This window comes from Oncorhynchus mykiss, chromosome 25 (genome assembly GCF_057628025.1).
Source record: "Oncorhynchus mykiss isolate SJ-2025 chromosome 25, ASM5762802v1, whole genome shotgun sequence".
Lineage (NCBI taxonomy): Eukaryota > Metazoa > Chordata > Actinopteri > Salmoniformes > Salmonidae > Oncorhynchus > Oncorhynchus mykiss.
This window is the reverse complement of record NC_143046.1, coordinates 24,637,884-24,648,665: the sequence shown is the minus strand read 5'-3', so window position 1 is coordinate 24,648,665 and position 10,782 is coordinate 24,637,884. Positions and strand designations below refer to the sequence as shown.

Below are 10,782 nucleotides of genomic sequence, written 5' to 3'. Positions count from 1 at the left end.
CGTGATGTGTGTAGGGGGGCTATGGAAAGCCATTGGGTGGTTAGGTATGCCTCCTTTGAGGTTCCCATAAAAAGCAGGGAAAAACTCACACGTTCCTACAACACAGAAGTAAGACTGGAGGCTACAGGGCTGCTGAGGGTGGTGATGGACCCACAGCTTTAAGTTTACAGTCACCATGGTGCACAGAATCCTCAGTCTTCTCCATCCTCCAAACAAATCACTCCAGGCAAAAGCAACAGATCTTTACGCTGGAGTCAAAGTGGTCTGCAGTGCATTGGAGTGCATCAAGAAGCTGAGTGGCAACAGCGAGTTTGAAGCCATTTGGGCGCAGTGGCAGTGGCACTGACGCATCGTCAGCTCCAAGCAAACAGCAACGTTATGTAGGTACAAATCTCCAACCATACCTGGTGGACAGTACAGTGGGCCAGCAGGACAGTGGATAAGAGACTGAGTGTAAAAGACTGTTCTTCAGCACGTTGGATGCTGTTATTGGTGAAACAGCCAAATGGTGGAGGCCTTGTGTGCTCTTGACCCAGAGAACCATTACTTTCTAGATTTGAAAATCACTGCTGGATCTAAAGCAAAAAAACTTTGGTGGAAACAGAGTTTAGTGTCGCTCTCCAGTTTTTGCAGACTGAAATAGTCAGCTCGTGCCCAATGAGGACAAATGGACCACACTTGATATCCTGCAACAATTCTCTGGGCCTCTCTCCTCTATGCCGACCGTGTTTACTGCACTGAAACATGGACTGTCTTTTGGGGCGTCCACAGCTACATGCGAGAATTAATTTTCCACTTTGACAGACGTCTTCAGTCAAGAAGCATGCTACACCCGAGGAAAGCTCAACTAATCCAACTGGCATTTGAGAGGGATCTTACAAGAAGATTTTGGGGAGAATGGAATGATCGATTACCATGATTGGGTAGGCTACTTTCTAAATGTAATCTGTTACAGTTACTTGTTACCTGTCCAAAATTGTAATCAGTAATGTAACCTTTGGATTACCCAAACTTGGTAACGTAATCTGATTACATTCGGTTACTTTTAGATTACTTTCCCCTTAAGAGGCATTAGAAGAAGACAAAAATGTATGTTACCAATTGAACGACATCTATTGCAGGATAAATCAATGTTAAAGTTTACATAGCTGGCCATCAATGGATGTTACATTTTCCTTTATGGTTTGGTTATGTAGGCTTCTTCTAACCCATCGCTTTCTACTACACATAATAATATGATTAAATTTACATTAAAAACCAAAGTCCATCCAGTAAATTCCAATAAATGTTATAGCCCTTGATCTTCAAGGGGACTTGATTATTGTTTTATTGTTTTACCTGAACATGAACACTAAGCACTTATTAGTCCGGCCCTACTCTGTTGTTTATGATTTTGCTGTCATGGAGGACTGATTGGGCTCATTGATTCAAGTTGAAAAATAAATGCTGCGCTCATAGAATGTCATGCATTGAGTACTACTGAAGAAAAAAAAGCCCCACTTTTATTCCATAGGTTTGGATCCCCAGTGTGCAGTTGTTGCAAGAGCACATTTTTCACTGGCTGTCCACTGGTTTCAAAAACAATGATTGATAGGCAGGTTAAACTTCTTGAATTCAACCATTATTGGGTTCAAATACACATTTAGACTTGTGAACAGCCATCCACAACAACCACAATCTATATATGGCTTCCACTAGATGTCAAAAGTCTAGGGTTTCAGTCGTGTTTCTTGAAAAATGAATGAGTAGTTGTAGTTCATCCAAAGTGTTCTCATCAGGAAAGGTAGGCTTTTGGCTCGCTTGAATGAGGGCGCGCTCTTCGTTATTTTAAGCCCTGCCTTATCTCAGCTCACTGGTCACCATAGCAGCACGCGCTCCAGCAAGTATATTTCACTGGTCACCCCCAAAGCCAATTCCTCCTTTGGCCGCCTTTCCTTCCAGTTCTCTGCTGCCAATGACTGGAAAAAACTGCAAAAATCACTGAAGCTGGAGACTCATATCTCCCTCACTAGCTTTAAGCACCAGCTGTCAGAGCAGCTCACAGATCACTGCACCTGTATATAGCCAATCTGTAAATAGCCCATCCAACTACCTCATCACCATATTGTTATTTATTTTAGCTCCTTTGCACCCCAGTATCTCTACTTGCACACTCATCTTCTGCACATCTATCACCCCAGTGTTTAATTTGCCATACTGTAATAATTTCGCCACTATTCCCTATTTATTGTCTCACTCCCTTCATCCTACCTCATTTGCACACACTGTATATAGACTTTCTCTATTGTGTTATTGACTGTATGTTTGTTTATTCCATGTGTAACTCTGTGTTGTTGTTTGTGTAGCACTGCTTTGCTTTATCTTGGCCAGGTCGCAGTTGTAAATGAGAACTTGTTCTCAACTAGCCTATCTGGTAAAATAAAGGTGTAATAAAAAATGTAAAAATTGTTTCACTTGTTTGGACGAAGTTTACCGGTATGCATGTTGAAGGATTGGATTACTGTAATCAATGGCACCAATGGCACCAACTAAACAGACTTTTTTGGATATAAAGAAGGAGTTTATCGAACAAAACAAACATTCATTGTGTAGCTGGGAACCTTGGGATTCCAAACAGAGGAAGATCTTCAAAGGTAAGTGATTTATTTTATCGCTATTTGTGATTTTTGTGAAGCCGCTGCTGGTTGAAAAAGTATTTTGATGTGGAGCGCTGTCCTCAGATAATCGCATGGTATGCTTTCACCATAAAGCCTTTTTGAAATCTGACACAGTTGGATTAACAAGAAGTTAAGCTTTTAAATGATGTAAGACACTTGTATGTTAATGAATGTTTAATATAATGATTTTGTCATTTGAATTTGGAACTCTCCAATTTCACCGGATGTTGTCGGAATTATCCCGCTAGCGGGACACCTAGCCCAAACCTCTGCAATAGATTATCCTTAGCACTGAAATTACACAGAGAAATCATGGCACATCAACAGCAAGCCAGAGGGGGTACAGGGGTAGGACCAGTCTGCTGGAGAGGCTCCTCTGGATGTCAGAAGCCTGTAGAGGTGGGACCAATGGCTGGAGATGGGAGACTTTTGCTGGGAGTTGGGGCTGTGGTTGGATCATTGGCTGGAGTTGGAACATGGCTCTTCCTGGCCTGGGTTAAAGTCTAGTTCTGGTTCTGTTTCCTGTTCTTGGTACTGGTCTAGTCCATTGCTCGTGCTGCTCCCTTTTAGGAAAATCTCACAGGATAACTAGGAACTACTCTCCCCTCTGACCCCTCCGTCCTCCATCAGCACTGAGAACGACACCAGGATTCTCGAGAAGCACTGGGACCCTGGGAAGGTCACGTAGTTTCCATGGCAATGTCCTCGTGGGAGTCACTGCATGGAGGTTGTCGTAGACAGAGAGAGCGCTCTTGTGTGTTTCTCCATCGCTGTGGCTCTGGCTTGGGCTCTGCTGCTGCAGAACACTCTCCTCCACCTCCCACGCTCCCTCTTTACCTCCTCATGTCTCCCTCCTCCTCTCTCTCTTCCTCTGCTTATCCCCATGTCCCAGCCCTGCCTTCCCAGGCCTCCCCAGTTGCAGTGACTGTGAGCTGGCAATGTGCCAGCCCCTCAACCCATCCTCTCCCATCTCTACCTGTCCCAGTGTTGAAACCACAGCCACAGCCACAGCTGGGGCGAGGGCAGGGGGATAGGAGGGGTGAAGGACTCAGCAGGGGGTGCTAAAGGTCAGAAGGGTGCAATAGTGACTCCTTGCTCTGCTGTCAGATGGGTCAAGGAGATGTCTTAAGTCTGGTTTCGAGTCCGTCTGCAGGTCTGGAGGTGTAAGGGAGGGTCCCTATCGGATGTGCCCTGGAAGGAGTTGCGTGTCCTGGGGAGAGAAGTGTGTGCAGAACCCCCCTGCCTGCTTCTTCTCGGTGTCCTGACTCGGTTGCGGGTCTGCAGGTAGCAGGAGTACTGTGGGCGTCTGAGGAAAGGACTGCAGCTCACACTCAGAAGCTGTGTGGAACAGGGTGTGTGTGTGTGTGTGTGTGTGTGTGTGTGTGTGTGTGTGTGTGTGTGTGTGTGTGTGTGTGTTTCTGGTTTTACTATCCTTGTGGGCACCAGAAGTCATCACAGGGATAGTAAAACAAGGAAAATGGGGACATTTCGCAGTCTTCTGGCAGGCTACTGGCCTGACACAATACACATCAACATGTCAACTGAGGCTCAGAAAATTTGAATAATTATAATGTGGATTATAATTAATGGACAGTTTTGTAGTGGTTGATACATTTTTTGTGAGGGAAAATCAAGTCTGAAATTTCAGAGTGGAAATTACAAACTTCAGAAGCCTTTTAAAACCTCAATACACTACAGTCGTGGCCAAAAGTTTTGAGAATGACACAAATATAAATGTTCACAAAGTCTGCTGCTTCAGTGTCTTTAGATATTTTTGTCAGATATGACTATGGAATACTGAATTATAATTATTTCAGAAGTGTTGAAGGCTTTTATTGACGATTACACGAGGTTGATGCAAAGAGTCAATATTTGCAGTGTTGACCCTTCTTTTTCAAGACCTCTGCAATCCGCCCTGCCATGCTGTCAATTAACTTCTGGGCCACATCCTGACTGATGGCAGCCCATTATTGCATAATCAATGCTTGGAGTTTGTCAGAATTTGTCGGGTTTTGTTTGTCCACCCGCATCTTGAGGATTGACCACAAGTTCTCAATGGGATAAAGGTCTGGGGAGTTTCCTGGCCATGGAACCAAAATATTGATGTTTTGTTCCCCGAGCAACTTAGTTATCACTTTTGCCTTATGGAAAGGTGCTCCATCATGCTGGAAAAGGCATTGTTCGTCACCAAACTGTTCCTGGACGGTTGGGAAAAGTGGCTCTCGGAGGATGTGTTGGTACCATTCTTTATTCATGGCTGTGTTCTTAGGCAAAATTGTGAGTGAGCCCACTCCCTTGGCTAAGAAACAACCCCACACATGAATGGTCTCAGGATGCTTTACTGCATGACACAGGACTGATGGTAGCGCTCACCTTGTTTCTTCCGGACAAGCTTTTTTTCCGGATGCCCAAAACAATCGGAAAGGGGATTCATCAGAGAAAATGACTTTACCCCAGTCCTCAGCAGTCCAATCCCTGTACCTTCTGCAGAATATCAGTCTGTCCCTTTTTCCTTTGCTGCCCTTCTTGACACCAGGCCATCCTCCAAGTCTTCCCCTCACTGTGCGTGCAGATGCACTCACACCTGCCTGCTGCCATTCCTGAGAAAGCTCTGTACTGGTGGTGCTCCGATCCCGCAGCTGAATCAACTTTAGGAGACGGTCCTGGCCCTTGCTGGACATTCTTGGGCGCTCTGAAGCCTTCTTCACAACAATTGAACCGCGCTCCTTGAAGTTCTTGATGATCTGATAAATGGTTGATTTAGGTGCAATCTTACTGGCAGCAATACCCTTGCCTGTGAAGCCCTTTTTGTGCAAAGCAATGGTGACGGCTCATGTTTCATTGCAGGTAACCATATTTGACAGAGGAAGAACAATGATTCCAATCACCACCCTCCTTTTGAAGCTTCCAGTCTGTTATTCAAACTCGATCAGTATGACAGAATGATCTCCAGCCTTGTCCTCGTCAACACTAACCCCTGTGTAAAACGAGAGAATCACTGACATGATGTCAGCTGGTCCTTTTGTGGCAGGGCTGAAATGCAGTGGAAATGTTTTGTTTTTTTGTGATTCAGTTCATTTGCATGGCAAAGCGGGACTTTGCAATAACACTCTTCATAACATTCTGGAGTATATGCAAATTGCCATCATACAAACTGAGGCAGCAGACTGTGAAAATTAATATTTGTGTCACTCAAAATTTTTTGGCCATGACTGTACACGTTTTAAATGGCCTATACTGAATAAGATTCTGTACTGAACACAACATGTAAAGTGTTGGCCCCATGTTTCATGAGATGAAATAAAAGACTCCATACATTTTCAATATGCACAAAAAGCTTATTTCTCTCAAATTTTGGTTTACAGTTGCTTGCGAAAGTATTCGCCCCCCTTGGCATTTTTTCTATTTTGTTGCCTTACAACTGGAATTAAAATAGATTTTTTGGGTGGGTTGTATGATTTTATTTACACAACATGCCTACCACTTTGAAGGTGCTAAATATTTTTTATTTTGAAACAAACAAGAGCAAAGTCAATACTTTGTAAATCCACCTTTTGCAGCAGTTACAGCTGCAAGTCTCTTGGGCTATGTCTCTATACGCTGGGAACATCTAGCCACTGGGAGTTTTACCCATTCTTCAAGGCAAAACTGCTCCAGCTCCTTCAAGTTGGATGGGTTCCACTGGTGTACAACAATCTTTATGTCATACCACAGATTCTCAATTGGATTGAGGTCTGAGCTTTGACCAGGCCATTCCAAGACATTTAAATGTTTCCCCTTAAAGTGTTGCTTTAGCAGTTTGCTTAGAGTTTTTGCCCTGCTCGAAGCTGAACCTAGGTCCCAGTATCAAATCTCTGGAAGACTGAAACAGGTTTCCCTCAAGAATATCCCTGTATTTAGCGCCATCCCATAATTTCTTCAATTCTGAACAGTTTCCCAGTCCCTGCTGATTAAAAACATCTCCACAGCATGATGCTGCCACCACCATGCTTCTCTGTGGGGATGGTGTTCTCAGGGTGATGAGAGGTGTTGGGTTTGCGCTAGACATAGCGTTTTCCTTGATGGCCAAAAAGCTCAATTTTAGTTTCATCTCACCAGAGTACCTTCTTCCATATGTTTTGGGAGTCTCCCACATGCCTTTTGACGAACACCAAACATGTTTGCTTATTTTTTTCTTTAAGCAATGGATTTTTTCTGGCCACACTTCCGTAAAGCCCAGCTCTGTGGAGTGTATGGCTTAAAGTGGTCCTATGGACAGATACTCCAATCTCCGCTGTGGAGCTTTGCAGCTCCTTCAGGGTTATCTTTGGTCTCTGTTGCCTCTCTGATTAATGCCCTCCTTGCCTGGTCCATGAGTTTTGGTGGACGGCCCTCTCTTGGCGTGTTTGTTGTGGTGCCATATTTTTTCACATTGTTAAAAGTTTCTGATATTTTTTTTTTACCCAACCCTGATCTGTACTTCTCCACAACTTTGTCCCTGAACTGTTTGGCGAGCTCTTTGATCTTCATGGTGCCGCTTGCTTGGTGGTGTTGTGATGTTGCAGACTCTGAGGCCTTTCAGAACAGGTGTATATATACTGAGATGTGATAGATCATGTGACACTTAGATTGCACACAGGTGGACTTTGTTAAATTAATTATGTGACTTCTGAAGGTAATTGGTTGCACCAGATCTTATAGGGGCTTCATAGCAAAGGGGTGAAAACATTTGACCGCACCACTTTTAAGTTTTTTATTTTTTAGAATTCTTTGAAACAAGTAATTTAAAAAAATTCACTTCACCAATTTTGACTATTTTGTATATGTCCAATACATGAAATCCAAATAGAAATACATTTCAATTACAGTTTGTAATGCAACAAAATAGGAAAAACGCTAAGGGGGATGAATACTTTTGCAAGGCACTGTACATCCCTGTTAGTGAGCATTTTTCCTTTGCCAGTATAATCCATCCACCTGACAGGTGTGGCATATCAAGGAGCTGATTAAACAGCATGGTCATTACACAAGTGTACCTTCTGCTGGGGACAATACAAGGTCACTCTTAAATGTGCAGTTTTGTCACACAACACAGTGCTACAGATGTCTCACATTTTAAGGGAGCGTGCAATTGGCATAATGACTGCAGGAATGTCCACCAGAGTTGTTGCAAGATCATTTAACGTTAATATGAGAATTTGGCAGTACGTCCAACCGGCCTCACAACCGCAGACCAAGTGTAACTACGCCAGCCTAGGACCTCCACATCTGGCTTCTTCACCTGCGGGATCGTCTGAGACCCACCATCTGGACAGCGGATGAAACTGTGGGCTTGCACAAAGGAATAATTTTTCAGAAGAACTGTCAGAAACCTATCAGTTCCACGTCATAACTGACGTCATAACTGACTTAAGTGGGCAAAAGCTCACATTTGATGGGCACTGGCACGCTGGAGAAGTGTGCTCTTCATGGATTAATCCCATGTTAAACTGTACCAGGCAGATAGCAGACAGCGTGTATGGTGTCGTGTAGGAAAGAAGTTTGCTGATGTCAACACTGTGAACAGAGTGCCACATAGTGGAGGTGGGGTTATGGTATGGGCAGGCATAAGCTACAGACAACGAACACAATTGCATTTCATCAATGGCAATTTGAATGCACAGAGATACAGTGAGGATATCCTGAGGTCCATTGTCGTGCCATTCATCCACCGCCATCACCTCATGTTTTAGCATTATATTGCACAGCCCCATGTCACAAGGATCTGTACAAAATTCCTGAAAGTTGAAAAAACTGCCTAATTAACTCTATGCTAAGGAGATGTGCTGCACATGAGGCAAAAGCTGATCCACACCCCTACCTTTTTTAAGGTATCTGTGACCAACAGATGCATATCTGTATTCTCAGTCATGTGAAGTCCATGGATTAGGGCCTAATGAAATTATTTAAACTGAATGACTTTTAAATGAACTGTAACTCAGTCATTCTTGGTTTATGCTACCTGTCCATGCTAAAGCTGTGGGATGCAGTGAACCAAGTCTAAGGCCCATTTAATAGTATGTGGAGAGCCATGGTGGTCAGTCACCTCACAGTTTAGCCCAGACCACTCAGCTGATTTATGGAAGCTACTCACTTTTTTTTTTTTTCTCTCTCTCTCTCTCTCTCTCTCTCTCTCTCTCTCTCTCTCTCAAATTCAAATTCAAGCTGCTTTATTGGCATGAAAAACATTGTGTCAATATTGCCAAAGCAACAATGTATACAATATACATTGTAACAAATCTCTCTCTCTCTCTCTCTCTCTCTCACATACACACACACACACACACACACACACACAAACACACACACACACACACACACTATGGAAGGTAGGTTACTTTTAAATGTAATCCGTTACAGTTACTAGTTACCTGTCTAAAATTGGAATTGGAATTTTTGGATTGCCTAAAGTCAGTAACGTAATCTGATTACTTTCAGCTACTTTTGGATTACTTCACCCATAAAACACATACGTTTGAGCCACTAAGCAGAGACACACTAGAACACATCACAAAACATTGTGACAAAAATGTATTTAAGCCCTGTATACCTGCCTCTAACATGCGTCCTTCATCATTTGTCCCATTTACACCTATAAAATCTGATCACAGTCACACCACAATGTGTTTTTCTATCATATACACCTGTCTACAAATGTGGGCACAAACACAATGTGCAGAACAAAAGATACATGTTAAAACCAAGTACAGGTAAGTGCTTAAGTAACATAAGTAACTTAAGTAACACAGCAGCGTGGATTGTGCTAAACACTTATCCCACGGGACACCGGTACAAAAAAGTATAAAAAAGTGTATGCACTCAGGATAAGAGCATCTGCTAAATGACAACATGCAGAGTGTAATCACACATTTATTCCACCAAGTACTTGTTTAAGTTTAGCTAGGTGCAATAAACCCACATATCATACATTGCATTGCAGTAGGCCTATTCTGAAGCTAGCCTACTCAGATGATTGAAGGAAGAACTTGCTGTTGTATCCCAGCAAGAGGACATGCTCTAGATGAGCATCAGACATTCTGTTTTGTTGAAAAGTGCTCAACTGGGACATTGGAGGGCAGTGTAGTCTTGTACTTCAGAAACAAGTTCTGGACTATGGGGGACGATTTCAAGGAGTCAAAAGACTTGTCTTTGTCTTCGAGGTACTTCCTCATCCTCTGCAGTGCCACTGGCCCTTGTTGTTGTACCTCCGAACACAACAGAATTGTCTTCTGACTCATCAGACTCATTCTGTCCTCCCTCATCAAACTCTTCGGAGTGTGTGTTCTCCATAGAAGCTGCTTCTTGAACTAATGTGCTCCGCATCTCCTCTCTCTTTCCATGGTTGAGCCAAAACAGTCAAAACTTTGGCACAACTTTGACAACTTGCAGCTGTCATTTTTGCTTCATGGGTACTTAGCATAGGTCCAAACCTGTGGTCTATAGCCTCAATGGCTGCAGTGGTGGATGTGTGCAGAGAATGTTGCAAGAGGTACAGTATTTTCTCTGAGAGCTTAGTTTATGATTGTTGGGGAAAGCCAAGAAAACACTTCCTCTCCCCGAAGAAGATCAATAGAGAACGTGAGTGGCTGTAGGACTGTACTGTACTTCTTGAGAAAAGCAATCTCACAAGGATGTAGTTTGCTGCTCACACCTAGGTCTTCACAGATTTGCCCCAGCTGGTCATCTGTGAGGGCCATGAGTTTGGAGATGGCACGGTACTCTGAGCTCCATCTTGTCACACATGGCACAGTTACTTTCATGCTTGCAATGTCCTCTATTGCATCTGAAGCTCATGTGGACCTGTGTGCTTTGCTCCAAATGCTGGAACATTTTGACATTGCACTTCTGTACAATTTTCGTGATGGACCTTGGGATGCAGCTTTGTCCACCTCATTGGTGGCGATGAGGTTGAGGATGTGTTCAGTTCCTGCTCAACCTCCCCAAGAACAGCATCCACATCATCAAACCTCACTCCATCATCTGTCTCATCTTACTCCTCTTAATTTCCACTGAACTCCCGGAATCCCTTTACAAAGTTGCTTCAATTGTCTGTCACTGTGGCCCTCACTTTGTGCTGAATTTTTAAGTTTGCATGTATTTCACTTAA

General features: G+C 43.4%; 1 pseudogene; it reads right to left on the bottom strand.

Moving 5' to 3' along the window:
* Window positions 1-2,977: 2,977 nt before the first annotated feature.
* LOC149971571 (uncharacterized) lies at window positions 2,978-10,435 on the bottom strand (annotated as a pseudogene).
* Window positions 10,436-10,782: the final 347 nt, after the last annotated feature.